The following is a 27,490-nucleotide window of genomic DNA, read 5'->3' as shown; positions in this document are numbered from 1 at the left end:
ACATCAGACAAATTGTGTAATAGTGTAACCAGCATTGACGATAGACAGATCTGATCACTCTCCTTATTGTATTTCTTGAAATATTACCTGTTTAATTTGACACTCTTTTAGGTACTTCTAACTTCTTTTTCCCCTGTGATACATCTAGCTGTAGAAATTTACTATGAGGGTCCAAAATTGTCTTGTAGGCTTTCTTTACTTTGCCATCAGTCACTTCTGTTTTTTCTTCTCAACTAGTCTATCCATTGATTTGTATAGGGCATCTCATTTTGTTTGTCTTTGTGTCTTATTTATACTTCTTACTGAATATTACAAATCATCTAAGAGATATTATAAATTAGTGCTTGAATGATGCACTGTGTGCTGATTCCCTAACTGAAGCTGATGATCCATGTCAAGGTAGTATCTGATGTGAGGATTTGTACCTTGAGCAGATTTTAGCCTATCTGAACTATGTATGTACCCAGCAGATAAAAAGTGCATACCTCTCAGCTCCAAGATGTAATGAAGCAGTCAGTCTCTGCGTGTGCCTACACCATCCAGAGGTGTGTGACCTGTAGAGATCTGAAAAACAGGTTTCTTTATTCTATATAATGGGATTTTATCAATTTCTAGTGCATTTCCTAGATGCAGTAGGAGCATTTTAAATGTTCGCCCAACCTAATTAACCATGTTTTCACCCTTCATTGAATGCATCATCTGCTCATACATAAGCCACCCAAAGATTTTGTGTTGTTGGTTTTGTGCAGGTGTAAGATGATAGGGATTTGTGCATGTGGTTAGTTTTTGGGACATGAATTCCACTGAAGGCAGTGGAACTGTTCATGTATTTAACTTTAAACATGTTTGAAAGATCAGATCCCTAGTGGCCAATTCTGTTCCTGATGAACAAGCAGAAATAAAATCCAGCCTCCATGACAGAACTGCAGAACTTGTTAAAGGGGGGAAAAAAAAAAGAAAAAAATTGTTTATTTTTCCATTAAAGTGGTAGGCTTTTTATCTTTGGGCTGAGTGAAAAAACCTGTCTCTTGTGTAGACCAGATGAAATGCGTTAGATGAACTCCTGGGCTTTTGCATTTTTCTGAAGTAAAACAAGTTTGTTTCCAGAAGTATCTTTATTAGAGTTAATTCCTTATTGTTTGGTACATTTTGAATAGGCACTGGATGCACCTCATGCTGCAAAATTCACATTGTTTCCTGCTGCTGTTTGTTTCTAATATCTAATTTGATTTCTATGTGAATTTGACACTTACTAGTAATTCACTTCTATGAACTTGCTTGTAAAATCCTTCTGGTTTATTGCAAATTGCATATACAAAGTTCTGAAAACAGGCACATCTGTTCAAAAAGTTACACAGAAAAATTGTCTATTTATTTATGCAGTTTTGCACGAGAAGCCTACGATAAGGACTTTTTCCTTTTTTGTATAATTTCCTAGTACTCATTGTTTGATGCTAAATAAGTGGGATGCAAGGTCTTCTACCACAACTGAAGTAGTGCTGGACAGGTTATACTCACTCCCAACTGGAAAAAGTATTTACTATTTGTCATTCATCCTTCAGCTACAAGAAACTGTTACTACACAAAATACAAGGAAGTCTCAGTGCTTTGGCACCAGTATTTCTTTTCTTTTGTCATATTTAACATAATGGTGTAACTCATCATAGAATGTACTGTGAAACAACTCTAACACTAAAATCAACATTTTTCTGATCATCTGCCTCATAAGAATGTTTTGATTATGGCTCAATAAATACAACTCACAACATTACATGGCCATCATTTCCTTAACCAGAAGCCTTCAAGTCTGCATACATTTTCTGTCTGACTATAAAGAATAAGCATACAAAGTGCCAGCTTCCTAGTTCAAGGGTAACATAGAAATTAATAGTTCCACCTACTGATCCGTTAGAAGTGTTTGTGTATTACTCCAAGTCTTGTCTGGCTATCTTTACGTTAATATGTTTATGAACTATGTATAAGATATGTGTATTTGTAGTTAACCCTTGGGGATAACCGAACTATTAGTTGTGTTGATACATTTGACACGTAACCTCTGGGAAAATGGGAAGTACTTTTACTCCATGCTGCTTCATGTTAAGTTTTTGAAACACTGTAGCCAAAGAAAATATGACTTGGCTTAGTGAATTTTCCTCTGTGAAGAATGAAGGGATCTTAAAACATTGTGAAGCCCCATGTTTCTCTCCAAATATGTCCACAGTAAAATACTATGCTCATAAATAACATGAGATGTTTTTTTTCTAACTTGTTGGTCTTAAGCATTCAGCAGGCAGTTTAGCATTCAGCCTACTTTGCTCTGAGTTCAGTGACATTAATAGAAATGATTCTGCAAGGCAAAAATTGTCTTTGTGCATGTATCCCCATGTTCATTTTTTCTACTTCCACCCTAGTGGGGTTCAGATTTCTGCTACAATGGATGGCAGAGAAGTTGTAATCCAAATAAAAACATGTTTGTGGCAATACTCATCAAGAGCTCTCTGCTCTTCAGCAACTAGTAAGTGATAAAGTTAAGGAACTCTTGGAACAACAGGTACTGGTCATAGTGTGGCACAAGTAACCCATGTGGGGCTGTTCAACTTCACACTCATACTTTCCTTCTCCATCTTTCTCCCAGGGCCAGAAACAACAAAAACTGAAAGCAAGGCCTGCTATCTTGTATTCAGTTGCCTCATGTAATGGCAGTGTAATACAATGTGAGGCAGAATTCAGTACCATGAGCTGCTTTTATGGGGCTCAAAACCAACAATATTCTGAGAAGATGCTTTTGTTCTAGCAGAGCATGCAAGATGTTTGACCTTCCTGAGTAGAATCCCAAATAATATTCTGAATTACTGCCTTTTGGTTTGAGTACATTTCATATTCTGTGCCACTTCTTAGACAAATTCCATTTACTTTTTACTGGTTTAGCTTTACTATTAGCTTTTTACTATGGAAAGCCTTCAGAGTAATTAAAAGATTGGTTATAATTCATTAATGTGCTTGGGGGGGGGCATGCATTATCAGGGTAAACTCTTCTTTAAAGTGTGTGTGTATTCCTATATATATTTTTATTTATAAATTTGTACTCTGTCAAGCTGAAGCCTTTGCAGTACTACCCTTGACTGAAAGTCCCATGTGGTGGATTGAGTAAAATCTTTGATTTCCATATCCTATCTGCAGTATCAGGAAATAAGCTAATCTAAATCTTTGGTGTGAAAGAAAAGGGGATTTTTTGTTTGTTTGTTTTCTAAGGGGAGTAGAAAATGGGGATAGATGTTCTTCACTGGAAAAAAATATATTTATATACTCTTTGTAAGCACTGTAAAATATATTCCAGATATTGAGGGCACCTATATTACTTCTCTCATCTCTAAGAACTGTTAGAACTTTTCCTTATCCAGCCTCTGTCTATCTACAAATGGCTACTTGTTCCCAAGTGCTGGGGTTAGCTACCTAGAGAGCTGAGGCCAGTTAGCTCTGTACAGCTCTGCTTCACCTTGATAGCAAAAGTGCCATCCTAATGTAACTTCAGTGTAGATTGGGTGAGTGTACATGTTGTTTCTGGTCATCTGTTGCATAAAAAATCCTAGTTAATTGTTCAAAGATTTTTAAGGAGTCACAGGAACCTCACAGTTCTGTAGCTAGTCACAGTAGCAACATTCATGATTTTGTACAACCTTTATGATTCTCTTCAATCTCATTCTAACTCATTGCCCACTTTTTAGTTTTAGATTTGTGATTATTCATTTGAATATTCCCTGAATACTAAAAATAAATAAAACTAATGTTAGATTGTAAACCTCATTAATGCTTTTATTTTGTACAAGAGATCCTAATGGAAGCCTCCTTTTTTCAGACTGATACTAATCTAGGACAGTAGATTGTATTTTCTCCCTTTCAATTTCACTGTTGTTAGTTTATCTATATTTTACTCATCTCTATGTTTTTATTCCCTATTTCTTTTTTTTTCTGCCTCTTTCCCCCATGTGTCACAGAGGCTCTAACATCAGGTGCTTTTGTAAACCACTTTGATTCAGCAGACCTAGTGCTGATATAGGCACTATCAAAGCATTCATCTTAATTATCTAGATTAGATCTATAGAGCATCACAATCACTGCAAAATAATTTCCAAAGACGAGATAAGGCAAAACAGCAGGATTTATCTGATCTATACCTTCTGTGCACAGGAGTGACTTATTTTCTTTAGTGCAGTTAGCTGAGCTAGACCACAACTCATGCTCTACAATCTGGTTTACTTTGGAGTTCTCCTTCTTGCAGTACCACATGCTATGGCAATACCTACTGTCAGTCCATTCACCCTGCCTGGACCATCTACTTAGAATAACAAGCTGTCTGTCAGCAGGGATCTATATTTTCTGTGCCTTCTCATAAAGGTATGCTTACAGTGAAACACCCCTTTCTGAGATGAGCTTATTCCCTCTCAGGTACACAGCATTCCATTTGAGGTTTTGGGTTTTTTTTTTCCTCCGTTGAAGTTTGATTATGGCAATAATCCCCCAGGGTTAGATGAAATGCTCTCACTCAAATCCTTTAAGATTTTAAAGTTTCCAAGCTACATTGCAGACTTGCAGTCTTATTTTACAAAAACAAAGTGTATAGGGAAAAGGAAGGTCTTGTTTTGTTTTTTTTTCCCCTTTTCTTTCTTTTTCTCCTCTAAGAAGTGATTAATACATCTACAACAGAATTACTTTATCCCATAGAATGGTGATGTACCTACCTTGCCCCTCTTACTCTGGGCCTCATGTTAACAATGTTAATGACAACAGACTGATTTGTCTTTCCTAATATGCACGCTCGGAAAAAATGAAGCATGTCTCATTTTGATATAATGCATTGGAGAAGTCATGCAAGAATAATTTCTGTCCAGAAGATCAGTAAACATACCAGGCCTGTGGTCAAGCTCTTTTTACTCTTTACACCTATATATATATATTTTTATTTTAATGGCTATATTTCATGGAATTACCACCTCATTTTTATTCCCAGAAAGAGTGATGTTTATTGCTGCTTTCATTCTCAGTGAAGAAAAATAATCCTGTTTTAAGTCAAGTACTTGTTTATATGATCTAATAGAAAACACTAGGCTGTATATCAAATTTAAGTTGAAAACACATGTATTAAATTGACAGTAAGAATAAATTTGTCATAGCCATAAATGCTTATTGAGGCATGTTTATATACATATATGTGTGTATATAGATATAATTTCTTTTTTTGAGGGTTAGGAGAGAGGACAGGAAAAGTACATTGCTTTAGAGAGCACTGACAAAAGATGTGGTATAGTTGCTTTGGGTCTTTAAGAGTAAAAATACAAAGACCAGGAGCACATGAAGATGCTTGATTTAATTTAATTGATGAGTTTTTAGAAATGATTTAGTCCAAGTGGTCTAAAAGGCATTTTGTATAATTTCTCCAACTATGGAAAATATGATAAACCCAAAGCACCTAGGAAAAACAAAAACAAAAACAAAACAAAAACCCAAAAGACTGCTTTGAAATGATATAGGACATTCTACATTGGAACAGTATACTCTATGTAGTGTTTCTGACCCGGTGACCACTGAGCCATTTTTATTTCAGATTGTGTTCCAATACATGTGATATGTGGACACAAAAGTTTTAATTCCACATACATCCTTCCATGATGAACCCACTTAAAAACAACTCACGAATGCTTTATGCATATAAATTTAAATGTGGCTGTCAGACTAGCTCAATTCTGAGCCATGGATGCATCTTTTCCAATCTTCCATCAATTCCAGATCAGTCTGTCTTCTAGGATTAGCAGTTTTCACATTCACAGTGAATGTGAGAACTAGACAAAGTAATTTTGTCACTTTCAGTAAAGCAGGGACACATTTGTATCTTTTTTCTATTCTTTCAATAATTCAGGTAGCTTCCTTTCCATTTCTTATGCCTGGAATTTCTTGTTTTTGGAGTCCACCTGCCACAGCATAATAGCTGACTAATGGCTTTGAAATGTGTTTTGTACAACATTGCCCTAGCAGATGGATAACGAGGGAATTGTACTAGTAATGTCTGGAATATCCATTCAGAGAAATATCTATTTTTAAATGCGTCTGCATAGTGCTTATCATGGGTCTATGCACACAAAAGCAACCGAAAAGAAAGATCTAAGAATACTGTCTTCCCTACTAGACATGCAGAGCAACACATTGTTAGTGTTGTTTTGTTTTTTTTTTGTTTTTTTTTTTCAGAATGGCTTTGTTAAAAAAATATTAATTCTCTCTCCTGAATTGGAAGAGAGCAGTAGGATCCATCTACAAATAGACCTGCATCCAGCTCCGTGCTCTGTGCGGAGTCTGCCTTTTGCCCATATTTCTTGATGGTGTTCTGCTGAGATGCTAAGCGAGCATTTCACGTTGAAGTAATGTTGAGTGCTGGGTACATGTTCAGTAGTTATTAGTTTTGAAATGTGGATTAATAGTTCGAAGTCCAAATGCTGCATAATTTTGTTGTAATATATCTCTTGTAAGGAAATGAAGGCATAGTTTTGAAATGTGAATTAATAATCTGAAGTCCAAATGCTGCATACTGCTGTTGTAATATATCTCTTATAAGGAAATGAAGGCATGCAGAGTGATGTGCCCAAGGATGCAGGCAGGGTCATGAAGGAAGTGCAGGAGACTGATTCCTGACCCCTCATGTTAAAACACAAGTAGCAGACAATGAATTACAAACACATGAGCAACTGCACAATATCCTTTTAGGCTGATATTTAAAATAATAATGGAAAAGAAGAATTCCAGACTCTTTCCTGTCTGCTGGTTTGATTCCCTAGCTTCCTCTGGGTCCCAGCACTCTCTTCTTTTTGCCTTTCTTTCAGTACTTACAAAGCATTGCTCTAATCTGATCGCCTTTCTTGATTAGCTTTCTCTGTCTTGTCTCCACTAGAATCAGTACACTTCATTCTCTCCTTTTGCAGCAGTCTCACTACCTTTCCCCATGATCCTAATCGTGGTGGGATGTCAGCAACCCTTTGACATATTAAAAATCTTTAAAAATGACAACTAGTTCAGCTAGGGGTGAGAGGAGAGATAAAGTGAGAAAATATTAGGCATTTGAGGTTATTGACTAATTCTCACCAACACAACAGCCAGTGTCACATTTGTTTCCCTTTGTATTTCTTCCTCACAATACTGCCATTTTGAACTGAGACTGGCCCTTTGCATGCTTTGGTTTGTAGGCCCCTACCATGTCTAAGAGTCCTTCCAAAATAATAGATGTATCATAAATTACTGTAATCACCCAAAGTGAAGATGTAGCGAGTACATGCAGAGGTATGCAGTTTGTTCACTTCTCTCCCTAATCAGAAGCATTATTTTGTAGCCTGCCTCTTACCCACAGTCTGAAGCAGACAGAGGAAGCCCAGCACAAATCCAGCTGGGCAAAAACAGGACTTCTTTCTCAAGTATGCATAACATCCATCCTCTTACTTAAGGTTGGTTACCACTCACGCTTTCTGTCTGACACTGTTATTTGTTATTAATGTCCCTTTGATAGATTTTGCAGAAACCAAGCCTCTCAAAGAAAACAATGTGTACGTAGAAGGGGATGTTTTCACATCAAGCCAAAATATACCAAGAAATTAGAGCAAGTCAGGGAGGTCTTTTTACATCTGAATTGCTAATGATCACTATGAGACAGGGTTGAAGCTGCATGAGACGCGTCTCAAACATTGTGTCATGCTATGTAGTCTTTGTAGTATTTGAACCTAAATAAGACCTCTTGACAAATGTCTAGAAAGCAGAAAGGAAACTGGCTGTTTAGCTTATTGGTCTTATTGTATTTGTCAACAAAGTTGTTTATAAACTGTTGCATTACATAACCTAAGTGGGAGTTGATAACAGAGATCAATAATATTTTTCTGAGTTATTAATCTGGAAACAATTGACCCAATTACACTATTGATGCAATAATTTCTGAATGGCTCCTATTAATTACATCAGCATTGTAAAATTCTGCCAGCTCATTCATGTTGCACTACTTGCCCTCGTATCAAGAATGTTGTTACCTGAGCAAACTCTTCTCTTATCTGTTGAATTGTACTATTTGCTGTAGTTATCTATTTATTTATTTATTTTACTCATCCATTATGTTGGAAATCAGAATCACAATGCTACCCAGGATAAACAAATGGATGAGTCATTTTGATACATGGGTACACAAAAGGTGTAACAGGTGCAGTGTTGATTGTTACTTTCCCCACTCTATTGTAATATTTAAAGCAGAGAGAAAAGAGGAAACAGCCCACATCACAACAAACATTTTAGTTCAAAATCAAGCTTTGAAAATCGCTGAAATATCAAGTTGAATTACAATATGTGGTAAAAAATAAAAATAAAATATGGGGATATAAACCATGAAGGTTCCTAGAATGTTCAGGATAAGGCACTTATATCTTTTAATTGGTATTTCTGATGAATGTAAAAAACCGTATACAGGATTTTTTATCCACCTAATAGCTTCCTGTAAGGAAACGTAGGAAATAATCTCTCTAGCAGTTAAACAGGTGTTCCTAATTGTTGGACTATCTCATCAGTTTGACTATATATGAATAATGAAGCCTTGAATTGTCAGAAGGATGGTACAATTTCTGTTTGCACCATTAAAATCAAAACACACAACTTCACAGGAACGAAATTAAAGATGTTTGCATAATTTTCGTTGTCATATTTTTCACAATTTTGATAGTAAATGAAACATTTCTAATTTACTGTAAATGAAACATTTCTAATTTACTGTATATACATTGATTTTGCAAGTATGTAGTTGTTTGTTAGTTACTGTCTGCATCTCTTGAGGCATTTTAAATAATTGTTATTCAGCAAGGTAAAAAAAAAGAAACTTGACACTGTTCTTTTTCTTAAATTGAAGCTTGTACTTCACACTAATCTTTTCATAATCTTTGAGTTGTGCCTATACATTTTGCTTTATCTGTCTTCAGTAAAGCATGGCATTTACAAAATCAGTATGCTGCAGAGTGCAAGCATTGGAGAATGCCTTGCTTTTAAAGATCAGAGAGACAATTCTTGCTCTGGTCCTCAAAGGCAATTCAAACAAGAGAGAAAGATTAATCATAGTGTTTCCATTGTTAAACCTCACTTTTTCAGATTATGCTAGTTTAGCACTAGAGTACTTAGCACTGCGTATTTCATATCCAAAACTCATAATGGTTCATGTATTAGGAAATAAACAGGAGTTTAAAATAAAATCCTCCAGGATCTTCTGTTGTTTTGAAATCTAAGGGGCTCTGTAATCCCTTAAAGCTGTAAATACTAGCAAAGAGACCATTGTCACTAAATCAAAGTCGTATTTGCAGAAACAGCATATAGATGATATATGCTATTTAGTGAGCCAGCTTTACGTCTGTTATAATTGCAGTGGTGTAGTACAACAACAAATGATCAGTTTTTCTGAATATCTTGAAAACGATTAAATGTTTATGAAACAACCAATGAGTTGGATGCCTCCCAGCTCCCTGATTGAGCAATTTTTTCTTTATCGTTTCTGCAGACAGTTGCTTTGTTTAACATTTAAGGTTACATTAGGTCAATCCCTAATACAATCATGTATTTGGCAAGAGTAGATGAAGATTAATTAGTTAATGTTTGCAGAAGGCCTTGAGATTATTAAGTGCTCTGGGGCATAAATGAATGCCTTATACTAATCTTGGAATAGATGGTACCAGCATCAATGCTACTCTCATGCTTGACATGTCAGCTTTTCATGGATTTTATCTTAGGTAAATTCTGAATTTTAAAATTAATTGGTTGTGCTTTTAATCACTTACTAATAACTCTTTTGAGCATATTTTTAAGTGGCCTTTAAAAAATGTTCAAACAACTTGGTATATTGTGAGCTCCGTATGTGAAATTCATAAAAGTGTCTTCAATGCCAGTGGAAATATTTTAGGGGCCTTGAAGCAGAGCTGGAAATCTACTGGATGTGCTTGCGATAGGGAATTTGATGTTTCTTAGAGGACATAAAATTCATCAGTAGCATTCAATTTTGTATGAAGCAGCTGTTACGTATTTTATGAGCTTTCTCACAATGACTTGCAAACATTAGATCATCCCCATAGTAGAGGGGATTCTTTTCCTCCCTCTTTACCAGACTTCTTGTTAGATAACCAGCTGAGGTGCTGATGAGCTATGGAAAGATAATAGAATTTATGTCCAAGTGAGTCTTTCAAAAATCTTCAAAACAATCATCTCTGGCTCTTTGTTGAGTGAATTAGGTTTAAGTTGTGGTTTCAGGATGAAAGGCCATTGTGCCCATACATGTTTCCTGGGGACATCTGACTCCCGCGCTTTTTCTTTTCTGTGATTTGGAATGTAGTTTGGTATTTTCAGCAGTGCTCAGCTGTACAAGATTGTATTCTTCAGTTCTAAACATTGCTTAAGACAACAAGTGATGGATTATTTAGTGAACCTTTTATCACTTTCTTCTGATGTTAGCTTCAACAATTCTACTGTCTTATAATTCTTGGAGATGATTTACCCAACTATCCAACTGATTCAACAACTATTTTAGAGGCAGTGTGATTCCTTCAAACAGACGTTTCCCAGACAGGCTGATAGCATTTCAACTTTCAAACAACACCTTTTCCTAAAATTTCTCTAAGAGAAAAGGAGAACAAAAAGGTATAGCACCAAAGTCAGGTGTAAAGTAAAATATGGTTCACCCTTAGTGTTTGATTATTCCTAAATTAGAAACTACATTTTTAACATTGCTTTTTGGGTTGTGTTTTCAACCCATTAGGTCTGACAACAGGTATGGATGTCTTCCTTTTATTCTTTTTGTTTGCTGACCCAACCAGTGGCTGGCAGTTCTGGATTTTCTTTCTTAACATCTTTTAATATTTAATGTTCTTGCTTATTTTCTGATTTCTTCAGAAGTAAATACAGACTATCTGTGTAGTTTGGCCGTTCAGGCAATGTAATGAATAAATGATGTTTACTTTTATTTATAAGAATTTTTTTAGAAATACAAAACTTCAGGAAGATTCAGCCACATGGTATTTCACTGTAATAATTAAAAAACATGTGTGATGAAGCAGGCTAGAAAAGGATGTTGCTTTTAACTAGTTAGCAAGGGCAGGGTACTCTGGTCTTCCCTAGATCCAGTGTTTTGTTGCTCTTTGCAGCAAATATACTACCGTTGAAGAGCTAATTTGGCATTTCTTTCCGCTTCCCTTTCTCTCTTTGTTTTGTTTTTGAGTAAGGAAATCTAGCAGTAGCTTATGATACAAAGCTTATTTTTTTCATACCTGTAATGCCAACCGGTTTTGATCCAAACTGTTTTTCTCTGAGATTAATGATGGAAATATTAACATTTGTAAAGAACTGATAAATGTTCAGTTGGATAATTTCATCCTGTAAATGCTTAGCAAACTAAAGCTTTTCTGCAAGGCTTTAGGCTTAGAACCTCTACTGTTCTCTGTATGTTGAAAACATTTCTTAAATAAAAAAAAGACTGCTTCAAACATTGCATCAACATAGATAAGTCTAGCAATGCATGGCTATAACGGATTCTCTGTTGTACTACGCGATTGCTGCCTTGAGTCTCTGAGAAGCTGTGAGTAGTTCCTTCTATCTATATGCAAACTTTTATTTAAAATAAAGCAGAATTCTTAGTGATAATATTAATTATTTTTTTACTTTCTTACTCCCACGGTCGTAATAAAAGTTTCACATAAATTTCCCCTGATATATGCTGGGTTTACCTAGCATGACCTAAATTTGACAGACAATTATTGTACCTGCAAATAATTTTGAAAGTGTTTTCTACAAATACTCATCTGTAGGTGTTTTGGAAAATTCTTCAAATTATTAAATGATCATGTTTTTAAGACATTCTTTTTCCTTTGTAGTCCTCTTTAAAATGCTAGCCATGTTGCTCTTGAGTGGAAGGCTGAGTAATGAAGTTGATGTCAGGCATAAGCATTTGCTCTGCTTGATGATCTACCCCTGGATTTGTAAGAAGAATCCCCAGATTTTCCAGTGTCTTTTTGGTAAAGTAAGCATGTAACAAGGGAATCTGACTATTATATTAGTAGCACTTCCATAGACTCCTGCAATAATGTCATAGCCATAAGTCCACGTCTGCTTCTGTGGGATGCAAACGTGCACGAATATTTGTTTGTTACCAGTTAAAGCAACATCTATTCAGCTACAGATTGGCAGTTATAAGAAAGGTTTGTTGATCAGAAAATCTCTGAAGACATTTTTTCCTAATCTTTTCTTCTTCCCTGACAGTTAGGAGGATCAGTGTTTAGATTATTTCCAGAGATGGGACAGCCTTTTCTACAATGACTGGAAAATGTCAAAGGGTCATCTGAAAGTGCATCCACTGTTTGAGCGTAGCAGGAATGTCTTTTTTTTCTTCTTTTTTTTTTTTTTTTTCCTCCTTTCACTCAGCTCATCACACCTTACTAAAAGTAAGGTGTTGCAGAACAGTTAAGAATGTTTATGAACCTCAACAAAAACCAAGTCAAACTGAGATCTATGACACGTAAGTCACAAACTGAGTTATCCTCCCAAGGCCAATAGAAAACTTGTATAAATTGCAAACTGTTTACTGAAATTTAAAAAAAGATAGAAAGATTCTTACAAGAACTAAAATAGACATGCTTCTGAAAGTCTCTATTTCTATCTTTCTCTTGGTAGGAGAGTTGTATATAAATCTGCATGCAGACTTCTAAGGGACTTAAATAAATTTGCTTTGCTGTTGTAAACATGGCAGAGCCAAAATGTTTTAAAAGAGAATTCAGTCCTGATTGCCACAGTAAAGAAACTCTTAAACAGCTGTAACTGTAAGACAAAATATTAGTGCAGTGACTTACCCTGCTTGCAATCTTATCCTATTGATTTCTTATATTGCTACTTCCATTTTCCTATGTTTACTCTTTAATTTGAAAACAAATAGATGTTTTTATAAAGGGTAAACAAGTATACAAAACTTTCCTGGGCAAAAGCAAAAAGATTGGTGGGACCCTGTGATTTGAACCAGGATTGACTGGTAATAGGATATAGATTTGGACCAGGTTGCTCATATAGGCTTGTGTAGCTCAACCAAATTGTATTCTACATCAAGCCCAGACAAGAATCTGATTTCAGGGCAGGTAACTGGAGAGCCAATAGTGTCAGCAAGACTTTATGAAAGCTCTTGGTCTTGAGAGTTTGGGAGTTTCAGCTGTGAGAGTATGAACTTCAGCATATAAATTGAGTAATGTCCATGGATACTTAAGTTTGTTGCCATCTGCCCTGCATGAGTTGCTCCCTTTCTGATTTTGTATCTGACATAATTTCACTGATCATTGAAGTGATCATGAGAGCATGTAAATGAAGTCATGCTATCTAAAGTGCTTCACAGTGGAAGTTTTGGTTTTTGGAAGCAGTTATTCACAAACTTGTTTTGTTAGTTATTGGTTATTCTGCAGGTAATGGAGTTATGAAAGTATCATACTTCAGTTCTGCCCTGACTCATGTGGTAAATATTTAGAAAATAAGGTTCATTACAAAGGCAGCCCTTTCTGTCCTTCCAAAGCAAGGAGAAAACAGGAAGAAAAACTGTGAATTTGACTGCCCTATTTGCTGCCTACATACTTCCTAATCTGGGGAAGCCAGAATGTTCTGTTTAGTCTCAAATACTTGAAGCAGACAACTGTCTTCTGAGTCTCGTTTGGTAAGTAAAGAGGAGGTTTTGAAAGCTAAGAAGCATAACACCAGTCAACTGCAGAGATCAAAATGGCATCTTATGCCCAGCTTCCTAGTATGTCCAGGAGGGTATGTAAGACCTGAAAGGTTCACTTTCATATTTTATTATATCTAATAAATTACATGTAGAGTTTAAAAACTATATTACCCTATTTTAAAACTATAAAAAGAGGGGGAAATGTATTCTAATTTACGCTTTGTGTTCTTCTGCTAAAAGTTAGAGGAATAGAGGTCATGTACAAAAATAATCTTTGTAGAAAATTCTGTTTTCTCTCTCATTTTGACTTTCCTTTTTGTCTCCAGCAAATAGTAATTTGCTTAAATGAAAAGCTTTGCAGGAGATTCCAGGAACTGACTTGTATGTTCCTGTTGGAAATTATGATCAGAACTACTAACTGTTAATAATGTGACTTGTTTCTCAGTGGGATGCCCCAGGAAGTAGATTAGCATTGCTCTAAACATCACTGGAGATGAACAATAGGGAATTCACTCTAGAGGAGAGTGCCAGTGGCTTTACGCAAACTCCCATAAAGAGCTTCAGGCAAGAATTGTTCTTAATAACTATCCCAATATTGAATCAGAGGGATTCTAAATTCAGTTTGCAAAATTATCAGCATATGTTGAAGTTCTTCCCGGGACCTGGCACTGCTGTAGCTTCCCTTCAAAGAAATCAAACAGTAGTTGGCTGGAGAAAAGCTTTAAACCTGGATTTAATTTGTTGCAAATGAAAGAAGCGTGTCTTTTTTGAAAACTTTCCTCTCTTATACCAAAGGACAAAGTAGTAAACGTCTGTTTGTTTCTCTTAAAGCCTGGAGATTTTCTTGTTTAGAATAGAAATGTGTTGTTCTTTGTTTAAAGAGCTTCTTGAAGAGGAAGAGAAAAATTACGCAATGGAGCTGCTGTTTTGAGAAAGTATATAGAAGAGGATGGAAAAAAAATTGTTTCTGTTTCCTATATTCAATTTTTGTTCAAGAGCACCAAGGAAGCATACCAAAATAAAGCACCTATTCTATGGTGTAATTTGCCTCCATATCTCATGCATACATTGTTATGGCTTGTTATCAGGAGAGAAGCAAAAATACATACTATCTTCAGTATGAATTTTTGATGATGGCATAATGCTTAAGGCTGGTGAAGCTGTAAGTGAATTATATAAGGCACGTGCAAGCCAGTGAATACTTTATCTTCGATTATAACACCATGTATTTTGTATATTCTGCATAGGTTACAAGGAAACTATTTTAGGAATGAGCTAGAAAACACTAAAATATTTTGTCACTGTTTTGTAACCTTTCTGTCTTAAGTGAGACAATCCTAACTATTCTGACTCCAAAAAGACAGAGATCAGGGAAAATATGGAAAAAATTTCAAGGAAGTTTATATCACTGCTTTGAAGTCCCCAGTCTTGAGACATGTTGATGTCTTGAGACATGCAACTAATGGCAGGTGTTCAGTAAGGAAGCACTCACATTCACAAAGTTTAGTAGCATTTAAGCTTGTATAAATGAATGCAGAACTGAAGGGCAATAATTAATTCTGCTCCAAAATGAATTGCAAAAAGGTTGGTTTAAATTTGATGAAAGGCATTTGAAGTAATCTCTGATCTCTTTGCTGATCATCCCCAGCCCTACCTGTCAGTTTGGAATGGCAAGCCGTCCCTTTGACAGAAATCCTATGAAAGGACATCTGTGCTGTGTGACAATGTCATATGGAAGGATTACTTGTTTAATAGAGTTGAGTTTTGTTCTTGCTCAAGCAGATGCATCTGTCAGGCTAAACAAAGTGCCATGTTTTATGGCAATAATTTTTGCTTTGAAATTTCCATGCAAATTAAAAATAATAATAATAAAAAAATCAACTTGTAAACCATTTCTGTTAAACCCGTGATTTGTGTAGCTATTGAAAAATAAGCAGTAGTTATGCTTGAAGTACAGCCTGCATGGTACAACTTGTAAAACAGTATTTAATACATCAGTTTCCAATATGGTATCTCCCCTATTTTTCCTCATTTATTTTTTCTTTTTCGATTTCCTGGCTTCCAGAACAATCCTCTGTGTGATCTTCCTCTTTTTGTTGTCTATATATGCATGGGTATATTCACAACATTTTTTTTTTTAACAAACTAAAGAAAAAAAATTAATAATCTTATCACTAACGAATTGTGTGACTTCAGAATTTCTGTGCCTATGCTAAATATTTCACTTCAACAGTTACAATATCTGCATGTCCACAGAGGAGAATGTGATGATTGGCTCGTGTGTATGAAGTCCTTGTGTGAGGTAAAATGCTGGTTTATAGCCAGGCCTTCTGCTTGAATGTATTTGTCAAAGACTGTAATATCTTGGATCTGGATCTTTAGAAACGTTCATATAAACACAGTGATAGTGGAAAACAGATGCCCCAGCATCTACAGCAGTTGAGAATTCTTCTTTTCTTGGATGAAAAAGAAAGTTTCCATGGTTTTAAATAGGTATTTCTGGGGTGAACTATATCAAAGTTTGCCTCCAATAATCTGCGGCTGTTATTTATATCTGCCAAGGAGAGCTATAAATTCAGCCTTGACATGGTTTCAATAGTGTGAACCTCCAGATCTGCTCTAATCCCAAGATTAGATACTGAAGTGCTGCTTCAATTGTGCAGTATTATCACGTACTATCAGTTGGCCCTATTTCAAACTGTAGCTTTATTGACAATACTTTCAAAGCTGTTGCTAAGTTGTGAGCACTCTGCTTTATCTACTGCTGCTTTTACAACTCCAGCTCGGTATACTTTCTTGCAGGAAGCACTATGCTAATAATAATCGCTAGACAAAATGACGATGTGCGTTTGACCTTTTTTCATACAGGAGTCTTTGTTCTACTCATAGCTTTTTCCTGTCCTTGACAATTTAAGCTGATTTTTTTCTTATACCCTCTTGTTACTGTCACTTCTACCTGGACAATTCTTCAAAGCAGACCTCAAAAGCTACGTGTTCATATCATAGTGTTGACTGCCTTAGGCTTAACTTATTCTGTAGGATTGTTGTTCTTCCTTTCCAAAATGCCATGTGACTCACTACTACATTCAGTCAAGGGACTTTTCCAGAAAGTGTGGTTGAGCAGGTTTCTTTCAATTCCCATGAGGTGTGCAAGGATTACACACAAAATACAGATGAATTACATAGCAAATACATCCATCAACCAGGCTCAAGTTCTTCATGCCTGACTGTCACAAGAGAAGAAAACTGCAATTTGTTGAATCATTTGGGATAAGAAACTCCTAAGCTGGATTTTGAGAACCTGCTTGAGAAACAACTGTTCATCCTAATGTCCAGTATGAACGGCTTCCAAAGGGGAGCCTTTGGTCTGTTAGCCCTTTTACTGCCAATGTGCTTGAATAGGTTATAGGGAAAACCAGTACTGCTTGGTGTAGGGGATATGGCAGATGACCACTTTTTTTGTGGCTGCACAACTGTTCCATGGCATCAGTTTTGTTTCTTTCTGTGTCAATATGCTTTCAATGGTGAACTGGGCAGAAGTCAGCAGACACTTTGCTTCTGTTAACCCTCCTGTTTTCTTCTTCTTCATCTGGTCTGTAAGTCCTCACAACAGGGACTGCTGCCTCAATAATTCATTTCTACAGTCTGTAACTCAACTGAGACTGTGTTCTGCACCTTTGTGAATAAAAAAGTGGAACACCTTGAGCTGTTGCTGCTATTCTTATACCTCATTAGCAGGTTGGAATGCTGCTGTCAGGCTTAAGTCAAGGGCTGAAGTTTGCTCACGTTTTAACTACATCAGATCTAAACTGAAATGAAGGATACTGATGCTGCATTTTCCTTTGCCAAATGTTTCAGTTTGATGTCTTTCACGGCTTAGCAAAGTAAATCCCAATTCAGAAAAACTTAACATCACCTGCATCTCTCTAGTGTTTTAAAGACCAAGAGCCTTACAAGATACATTCTTAACTGGTGTTATTACGCCTGTGCTCCACTTAGTGTAAATTTGCGTAACGTTATATTCTTTTTGTTTTTTTTAATTATTATTGTTATTTTTATTTTTATTTTTTACATAGCTTTCATAGAAAATGATTAGGAACTTTAGTTTTAAAATGGCTATATAGTTTCAGTCTACATTAGCACTTACTGACATACATGGTATTGTTTTATGAGGCTCTGAGTAAGCAGTTTTTCTCCATAAACATGGAGAGTGTTGGGAGTATTTATTTTTAATGAAAACTGAAACCTTCAATATCAACTGAGAAGCCTGCTATGTTCCCAAAGCTGTCCTCCGTACTCTTCTACCCATTAGGAATACTGCCAATAAGCATAGCGTCATATGATACATACTGGATTGGCTGGTAGACTCAAGTCAAAAGCAATTTTCTTTATCTTGATTTTCCTTCACTTGTGAATAATTGAATTTCCCATACTTCTTGGTGAATCTTTTTGTGTTCTTGAGTTTACGGTCCTATTGCTATGCTACTGAACCACAAAAACAACTTAGTACACTATATTATAGAAGCTTTTGAGAGCAATTGATTCTATCCAGACAGAGTCTGTTCTCTATTTTCTATAAAGTTTACAGTAAAACCAAGTAACACAGAAAAGGTATGCAAAAATGAGTTACTTATCAGAGAAAAATATTCCTTTGCATTTTCAGTTTATATAGTGTAAATTCTGTGAACAGTTGTTTATACCTTTACACCCAAATAGATGTTGAAAAGCCCTAATGTAAAGTCTTAAGCAGCCTGGTTTTCTACATATCAAAGTGCTGTTTATCTCATGAGAAACATGGATCACAGCCAATGGCACAGCTTCCCTTCACCATCTGATGGCTAGAGAGTACAGTTGTATTGCTTCACATAAGTACTTGGATAAAAACTTTTCCTATGTAGCATGAGGACTTCCCTCTGAATGTACATCCTGAATTTGGTGAGGAGTATTTTTGCCTTTCAGGTATATGATCAGCAAATTAATTTGACCATCTAAAAAGTATATAGCAGGATTCATGAATATATGAAGTTTTTAAGTGTTCCTATGTATGTGTCTTTTCTTAAAACTTGTGCTTAATCTTTCCCTTCAAATAGATGAATTTTGGTCCTTATGCTGTGATGTGCTTTTACATGGATTTCTGTGAGATTGCAAGTTTGCCAGCTTTGATCTCATATACTTCAAGCTGATTTTATTTACAGGTTTGAATTTACAGGAATTGACTGTCTAAGGACAGGGTCTAAGGACACAGTGCCACATGAAACAAATTCTTATACTTTGATGGTGGAAATATAACCAAAGAAGTTACCTTCAGTTCGTATATCTCCAGAACATTAGTGCTGCCAATTCGGACCAGCTGACAGAGGTCCAGATGCAATTCAATGGCATTTAACTGGGACTTACTTGTTCAAGAGCAATGTTCAGAAAAAGCTTTTTTCTGTGTTCTGCAGAATGATTCTGCTACAATCTTCTGATATCAGACAGAAAACGTTATAAAGAAAAGGAATATTTTTACAGTCAGAGCAGATGGTCTTTAACTATTTAGGAAATTTTTACTTTGCTGAGGGGGATGATCTATGCATAAATTTAATGGACTATATGATGACAGGATCAGTTGTAGATGATTGCTGTTACTTCAGAAAAGACTGTAACTTTATCTTCACTTTCCTGTAGAATGACAGATATCTATAAAGTCTTCTATAATTCCATCACATCATATTGTGCAGTTTCCCTGTTCAATATGCTTGCTTTTTGTGGGTTTTTGTTGTTGCAGGATCTAACTGTGCACCCTCCAGTTGTATGCGTCAGAGTTTAACATGTGGCAGGTGTAGGAAGGATGCATGGAGGGAGTAGAACAGATGAAGAACTCATGAGATGTTCTTGAATGCTCAGGCTTATGTAAGTGTTAAAAGTGATATTATTAATTCAGTAAAATAATAAAGCTTAGGGATCTTGTAGCCAAAATTACTCTTACTATGATAAATGCAAAACACAGGGTTTGTACAGAGCCAATTGGAAATGAGGAACATTTGACTGAGGACTGGTGTGATGGATTGTCAAGGAGCAGCCTTTTGCTAAAGAGGAAAAAGGCAGGAATGAAGTCTTGCAATAGCATGTTTTCCTGAGAGACTTGGAGAAGTGGCCTGAAGTGGGGATTATGAACCAAAGCTGAGATAGATAAGGAAGGGATAAAAGAGTGTGCTTGTGTGTGTGTATGCATGGAGTACAGTGAAATGGAAAAACAACTGAACACCAATTTCCTGCTTACAGTCCCTGGCTGGAACTTCCAGAGCAGATAGGAAGAAGTTCTTTTTAAGAAAAAACAATGCAGACTTTCTAGCAGAGGGAAGAACTGTAAGAGCAGTCACTAAACTGAGCAATCAATTTCTGAAATAAATCTGACCTTTATCAGTTACAGTCACAGAAAAAAAAGCCATGAGCTTATTTTTGGATCCAGTGACACGGACTTAAAGTAGAGCCATACTACTGAATTTAACAAAACAACATAGGTATCAAAGGCACTGTCTGTAATAAGGACTTGATAAAGTCCTGGAATTTTTTAGCTATATCCTGAAATGATAGATTGTTTAAGATATTGGAATGACAGCAACATGAAATTGTAAGAAGAAAGGGAAGTATTGAACTCTGCTCTAATTCTACTAAAGCTCCAACAAGTACGTAAGATGTTGAGGCTATGCATCCAACTTATACAGGGTAGTTCTTAATTGATGGAGTAAATCAGCATGCTTTCTTCCAGCCAGCTCAGCATCTCCTTAAAGAAAACTTGACAAAATAAAGACTGGGTCCTGTGACACCTATAGAGTTGTCACACTTTTTTCCCTGAAATAAAAAAAATGAACATTGCACTCAGTAGTGTTGGCTTCAAAATGAAAACCTCTCAACATTACATGCTCATTCTAAATGTCAGTGGCAGAATTTTTTAGTAGCTACAGAGATATGCCTTAGTTATAAATTATTAACAGTGTATTAGATAGTTAAATGTAAGAGGAAAGAAAATGGTTGCAAGATATTTCCCAACTTGCAGCAACAAGTTTACAACACAATAGCCCTAAAGGAATGGGAGTGCATGGTTTAAAAATTAATATTAGCTAAACCGGTCATCAGATATGTTACAAGGCTAAGAATAACTCTGTAATCATCATTCTGTCAGCATGTGAAGGTTTAGGATTTCACGAGGTCACACAAGAACTTCAGTCTGAAAAAAAAAAAAAAGCCTAAGCAAGAAAAGCAAGGCAGGAAGGTTTTGGGGCACCTGACAAGATTTCTGCTTTCACAGGGAAACCCCCCTTTTATTTCTTTATTACAGTACATCATTAACACAATAACACAAGCTTTGCAGTTACTGTCATGGTCTACTGTAGAGGTTGTCTTCAGCAGGGATACTTTGTTAGCTGTGAAAGACAACCCCGGATGACATCCTTGCACATGCCTCTGCTCTACATGCTCGCTCCCTTCTGCTACATCTGCAGCTGACCTGCTCTCGAGGATAGAGCCTAATGTGTCATGAATACATCACTTTAGTCTGCTACTATTATGTGTGCACATGGTGTACGTGAAAGTACCTGTGAAAGTGTATGGTGAGGGCACAGGAACTCTGGCTTCCGTGTGCTTAGTAAAGTGGGGACAGAGTGAGCTTTTGCTCTATGCCAGTTGTAGATTTATTAGCACTGTGATTGTTCATGTGAAACTGAAGTAAGAGATGGATGATGTGATGTTGTTCTCTTGCTCTCACCACCATGTTGGAGCATCTTTTATCAAATCCTCCAGTGGCCACATGCTTTCTTCTTATCCTCCATAAAAAAGACTTGTGGGAGGATCGGGATCAAAACTGATTTGCTTTGGTTTGTGTCTACCCTCAGTTAAAGTGGAACTTTCTAGCTCACCTTCTACTTTTACTCCCTCTTCCTAAATAGGACAATGCAGTTGCAGTTTACTTGGAGAGGAGGGGGAAGGTTGGAGGGGATTTAGTTTTTTTCAGAAGATTCAACTTTGAATTTTTATTGTCATTAAAAAAAAAAAAAAATTAGTCAACTTTGAATCTAGTGAAGGTGAACTTATTTTTAATTATGTTATAGCCATGTAGATGTTGATTCCCTATAATTTCTCTAAAATATGATTAGCTTTTCTAGTTCCAAAATACATAACCTTCATACTGCATCTTACAGCATTTCTTGCTCCCAAATATAATTATATAATAATACCTCTACTGTTTTACTTTTCAAAGTCTCCTCTAGAACTGCATGGATTCTTAGGCTTTGGTCTATAATTCCAGTTCAGAAATTACAAATTGATTTAGAGAGTGCAGTGTCCATCTGTGTATTTTTAAGTGTTGTACTGGCTGAAGTCTGAGTGCTGTAATGTGATAAGTAACCTACTTGCCCTTTAACTTTATTACTTTAAAAAATGGCTAGTGCTCCAGTTTGTGGGATGTTGCATAACATGAGACTCCCATATGTGATTTATAACATTGACATCACAGACTGCGCTGGTTAATGTCAGACCTGGTCTGCTGTTTTATATCAGTAACTATCAAGCTTATTCGTTATCAATAAATAAGAAAGGCCAAATAGTTTTGTTTCGTTTTCATGAAAAATGTTGTATTTTTTTATTTGAGCTATAGGTATTAATATAATTATCTGATTATATTAATCAGAGAAGGAAGAAAAACAAAGTGAAGTGGCTTGGTTTTCATAGTGTTGATTCTCACTGGCAAGCTCTCTTTCGCCTTTCTGCCCCCACATACCTTCACTTGAGGCTGAATTCATTCTACACAGTTGTGAGGACTCACTGATGGTGGTATGTTTCAGTTTGTGAGGTTCCCTTCTGTCTGTCTGACCCTATGTGCAAGTCAGAGCAGTTATCATAATCTTGCAGTGTTTGGAAGATAGTTTATTATCTCCTCCATCTCAGAAAGCATTTCCTGTAATCTTTACATCTGCAAAAATACCCCTCTGGTTTCTTTGTGAGCAAGAAGGGAAAACACTGCATTGTGGTCTTATTCTGTGCAACACAAGAAGAATTTGTATCCATACAAACAAAGGTGCAAGGTGAGCTACATTTAGAGTTCCTCTTAACCCAACCCAGTGGTGACTGTAGGATTGGACTGAAGCTCTCTTCAGGTATCTATCTCCACGTGTGCTTGCAAGCACTTACTTTTGCTATGCAGGTTGAACATCAGCATGGCTATTCTGATAACATGGTTTCTTTTGAATTACATAACTTTAGAACAGAATTGTATGCACTAGACTGTTACTTCAATTATCCTTCTAGTTTGACTAGGAGCTGTTATGTTGGGCTATGGACAGATGACCTTTCCAAAATCCAGCTGAATCTTCAACCTCATTTTGTCTGTGTTTTTTCTTCTTGAAAATCTTTGAGCAAGTTTCTTTGTGAGGATTCCTTCTAAGTGAGGTATTGTTTGCTCAAAGAAAATCTGCTGGTCCAACCAAAATTAAATAGTTGTTAAATATAAGGAAATGACTTATTATTATGAATGGGAAATGTTGGTAGAGCAACAAGAAATGTAATCCCCAAATCCACTGAATCTTTCCTGTAAATTCATGCCCACAAATTTGTAACTGCAGCTCTTCCTCTCAAAATTAGTGTGATATTAAATGGGGAAAGATAATACTTCTCATTCTCCTCGGGCCGATGAGATATAATATGACATATAGCACTCAAAAGACTGCGTGAGTCATGTAATTTGGGTGCAAATTTCCATCTGAGGAACATGAAGAACATTTTGAGGACATTTTTCATGGTTATATTCCAAGTGTCAATTTTATGTATTTATTCATCTACCTAATGAACCCAGAATGTGAAAAATTACGAATCTTATTTTCCAGAGTCTTTTAGCAAATTTATCCCATCGTTCAAATTCAAATTCAGTTATTCACCAAAATGTAGTTTAAAATTTTGAGACAAAGAGGGGAAATCAAAAGAACTCAAAACACAGAGAGAGAGATGGGAAAGAGAATAAAAAACATTTGGAGCTGGTAGAACCTGAGCTGTCTGCTCTGACTGACCATGTTTTATGTTGGAGCATTGGACAACAGATCTCCAGAAGCATGTTCCAGCCCACAACATCCTCTGATTTGGTGTCTGCTGCAATGCAGTGTGAATGTAGAATTTCAAAACCTACTGTTTCAGTTGTGATTTTTGCCTCCTGTCTGTGAATCAGTGACTCAAAAGTTTGCATTAGTATTCTCAGCAGTATTAATCAAACAGCTTGGATGAAGGTATATGAATTTTCCTACAGGTATTATTTAACAGTAACAGATTGTTACTCTAAAACTCTTTGATTATGAGTATTCCTTGAGATTAGAAAGCTTCTGGATTCTGCAAATAATCACTAATCATCTGCTCACAAACAGGTAAAACAGTTTATTCCCAATAAAGACAGAATGAGTCTGCTCTGCTGTTCACAGATATTTTCATTTTTACTAACTTCAGTGTGAGACGTTTTCATAACATAATGTAAAGACTAGATCATCAGAATGTATTATGTGCCCAGATGTATTTATGCAAATCTGTAGGTCTAATGATGTGGACTTGATTGCTGGTAAAAGTTTTTGCAAAACACAGCAAGGACTTGCGTGAATAAAACCCTTCACACTGGAAGAGGATGAAGCCTATAATACAGAAAAAATAGGAGTTGAATTAGTTGAATTCAGACGGGAAATCTACCCATTTCTTTCCTGTGTCATCTTCCATGATTTTACAGCTTTTCAACATAAGGAAGTTGCTGGATAGTTATGTAAACTGCAAAAGCATGCAGTATCAACTATGATATGTTAGCTTCCCCATTGGTACACATAGCAATGAGATTAGTTTCAGGTAGCAGGTCTTATCCCACTTTCAAAACAGAACAAGCAGTTCTGAGAGCTGCTCATATGAGAAATGTGTGAGCATCATTGCAACCCTGGAGAATTGCACTGAATTCCTGTAGAATGAGTTCTGGTTGGGAATGAATTCTTGCAGGATTGTGTCTTTGCAGCAGAAATCTATCTTTGCCTGTGAAATCATGTGAGCATCTAGTAAAATTTTGCATAACATTGATGAATAATATTATTTTCCCCTTAATCTATGTAATTTTGCTGCCATAATTTTTTGACATGCATTCACAGGTATTGTACTTTGCATGCGTATCCACTGTAATACAATTTCATTCAGAAGCCAGTCATAGTACAAGATTATTGGAGTTGACTGTGAGATTAGAGCATTACCTACAAATGTGTGCTTTACCATCACTGGTAATAATATGCAATCATGGCTTAAAACGAGAAGCAAACATATGGAAATTACTCATATCCAATACAGGCTAAAGCCTCAAGTTGCTTAAGTTGTTCTCCATTTGTTTGTATAAAACATGTTTGTTAAGGCTTTGGTTTTCAGCAGTAAAGAAGGCAAATATATATTTGTAAATACAATTTACAAAGTATATATTGAAATATAATGCATCAATATATGTATTTTTTATTTGTACAAAATATATATCAATATAAAAATATATGTAAATCACTCATTAAAGAAAATCAAATTTAAATCTGAGTGACTTGTCAGCTCTTTAGTATGGACAGTGTAAAATTAGCATTGAAACCTTCTGTCTACTCTGATAACTTTTCATACTAGTTTTTTGAAGTTCTTTATGACTAGGAAGTTGTGCAAAGCAATGGGGAATTGGATTCCTGGTAAGATTTCATTCAACTGGATGTTAGTCCTTTTATAGGACACCTTGTCATTACTGTTGTCATTCAGAGTTTTCACCTTCAAAGCACAGGTCATTTAGATTGGTTGTGCCTTGTCACAAGAAAGTTGTGTCCTAGTTATAAATCTCCATCCTTCACTGGTCTGTTTTTGTAATGAGAGTGAATTTCTAGTTTACAGGTTTCATGAAACCTATTTGATTCATAGGGCACTGTGACCTGGCAGTGAAATGTTTGACAGAGGCCATAATTCATTCAAAAGCCCATGTAGGTTTTATTTAGAAATGCTGGGTTTTGAAAGGAATTAGAGGGAGCAACATTCCTAAATCATTACTAAAGTACCCCCTAATGTACTGCTTTTTTTTAACATCCAGAAAAATCTTGAATTTTGTTTACGTGCTTACTGGATTAGTTTGTCCAGAAAATATTCAGCTTCTTCTATAAATTGCACACAACAGCACAAACTGATAGAATGCTGGCAGAAACAAAAATTAGCAGTCTTTTCAGCCCAAACTGAAACTTGGTATTTTGTTTGTTTCATTGAATGGATTTTTTTAATGGTGTTCAATTTTTTTATCAGAAACTAAAGGTACTGTGCGGTCTACTGGCAGAAATACTCAAAAGCCATTGGCTGAACTTGTATCTGAGGTACTCTGTTCACTAAACATATGAGCAAATTTCATTATCTGGGTACATTGTGAAGCTAGCCAGACTTTCACAGTAAAACCAGCAAAAATGAAATCTACACAAAGATACTGTTATCATTCACATACGTGGTATTTTTAACAGTTATGTGAACTGGAAAAGCCATGTGTAGAAATAAATTCATTCATCTTAAAAAATTAATTGTGAAAAACAGTGTAACACCGAAGAATGATGGACTATCTGTCACCCCATTAAAAGCAATATAGTTTATTTAGCTCAGATTAGGTTTGCATTATAAGAAATTCTGTTGACAGAAAGCTGAGTAAAAATATGGTAAGATTAAATTAATTGGCAAATCTGAATCGGTAGATCTTTTATATTTACAGACATTTCAAAACAGACACAGTAGTATTTCACGGCAGCTCTTTTTCAAATATGAACAAAAGGCTACGTAAAGGGAGGATGGCCTTTTTATCTCCACAGTCAAAACTCACAGATTTATTTTTAGACATGATGCTTATGGAAAAATGGCCTAAAATTTTCTTTAAGTGCCAGGTTCTGAGTGGTTCTAAGACAGCAGGAGAGTTTTGTTAAGGAAATATTGTGGTGAATGCATGAAACACTTTCCTATAATAAAGATGGTGGGGGTGGGAAGAGTGAAGGGAGGAGAAAGAGAAATGTACAGCTAAATGTCTCTGTCTCCTAAACACTCACGGAAGTGCTGTTTGAAATTGAGCAGAAATGGGCATGCCCCACATTCCTCCTGTGGTCGTAGAGCTTCCCACTCTTCTAATGCACTCCAGTAGACTTGCGGAGTTCAGCTGCCATTGCAGAGTCCACATCTGGTACGGAGTGCATGCTTTAATAATCCCAGAAATAATTTAGAGATACCTACTCCTCTTAGAAGCACTCACTTGAGATCAGGGCACATAGCACTCTGCAGTGAGGCCCTGCCGAGCCATACGATTGATTTTCAGTGCAGAAGTGTTCGATCAGACATGTTGCAGCTACTGTGCATCCCCTGTGCACTTGTGTGGGAGACTGAATTCCAGACCTGTAGCTTGCAGGTTTCCAAGACTGTATCCAGACTTCTGGAGGTGCTAGGCACTGGGTTTCTGCAGAAAGCTATTTGCAGTGAAGCCAATCTCCAACTGGAGCTCTCTGTGATTTGCATGTCTGTGTGTTCTAACATTACATTGGAGATGTATGTGAAGTAGGTCTTGCTCTTTAGTGTCAGTAAGATTCTTTTGACTTTTAAATCTCTCCATGAGGATATGATTCTGCCCATTTATCATGCTACACAAAAACTTCAGCACAAAGCCATGCTGGGAGATGTCATTTCTTGGATGGGAGGTAGATCCGCCCACTGATAAGTGCTCCCGAG

The sequence above is a fragment of the Meleagris gallopavo genome, chromosome 4, assembly GCF_905368555.1.
Source record: "Meleagris gallopavo chromosome 4, MGAL_WU_HG_1.1, whole genome shotgun sequence".
Lineage (NCBI taxonomy): Eukaryota > Metazoa > Chordata > Aves > Galliformes > Phasianidae > Meleagris > Meleagris gallopavo.
Note: the sequence above shows the minus strand (reverse complement) of the source record.